The sequence below is a fragment of the Microtus ochrogaster genome, unplaced genomic scaffold, assembly GCF_000317375.1.
Source record: "Microtus ochrogaster isolate Prairie Vole_2 unplaced genomic scaffold, MicOch1.0 UNK164, whole genome shotgun sequence".
NCBI classification, from domain to species: Eukaryota; Metazoa; Chordata; class Mammalia; order Rodentia; family Cricetidae; genus Microtus; species Microtus ochrogaster.
In genome coordinates, this window is record NW_004949262.1 from 250,237 (window position 1) to 251,228 (window position 992).

The window sequence follows — 992 nt, forward strand, 5'->3', positions numbered from 1 at the left end:
GGAGGGTGGAAGGGAAATGGGAGGAGGGGAGGAAGGTGGAAATTTTTAATAAATAAATAAAAAAACTGGAAAAAAAAGATTGCATTGTCTGGTTTATCCATATAAATGGCAGACAGGAATCCAGGGGGCAGATTTTCCCAGTGATATTTATATATAAATATCCATAAGAATGAATAATAAAACAATTTTAAATTAATATAAAACACACATGATGCCCATTCAGTAGTACACAACACAGCACATGCTGTCCCTAAAATGTATTTTCTTGCACTGAAATGTAGTTTTAAGTCTGACTGTGAACTTCCCATATCTATTGCACATGTACTAGCTGATTCATTGCTTCATGGACAGACATGCATTAGATTTAGGTACCATATTTATACAGGAAAAAATAAAATCTGAGATAATAAATTGAAATAAAAAGAATCTATAAGTTGCTTAAAATATTAAAGCACATGAAGCAGAACATAGCCGAAGGAGTTCCCCCATTTATCTTATCATGAACAGCCTGATTCTGCCTGGCAGACAGCAGCCCACTCAAAGCAGTCCTGGACAGTCTCTGGAGAACTATGACCATAGTATGCATAGAAAATCACTCCATTTGTTCAAACAAGCAAATTTGGAATGTCTGTCTTTGTAAAACAAAGTTAATTATTCAAAATGTAACTTGGGGCTATGAAACCATAGAAGCAAATGGCGATTTCTGACCCTGACGAGTTCCATTTTTTCGGTGAGTAAGAACAATGCATGCACTATTACTAAAAGAATTTTCTCTTGTTATTCTCTGAGTAATCAAGTGATTTCTAAGTGAGCAGCCTTGTTAATTCTATCACAAAATTACTTCAATCACTCAAAAGCTCATCTGTCTTCCTCTATTCATAACACTAGCTAGCTACCTTCTAAAAATGTAATAACTGTCAGACTTCATTCATGTCTTTTAATATTAACCAGTTAATTGTTCCTATAAAAACAGTCACTGTCCCACCCCCAAC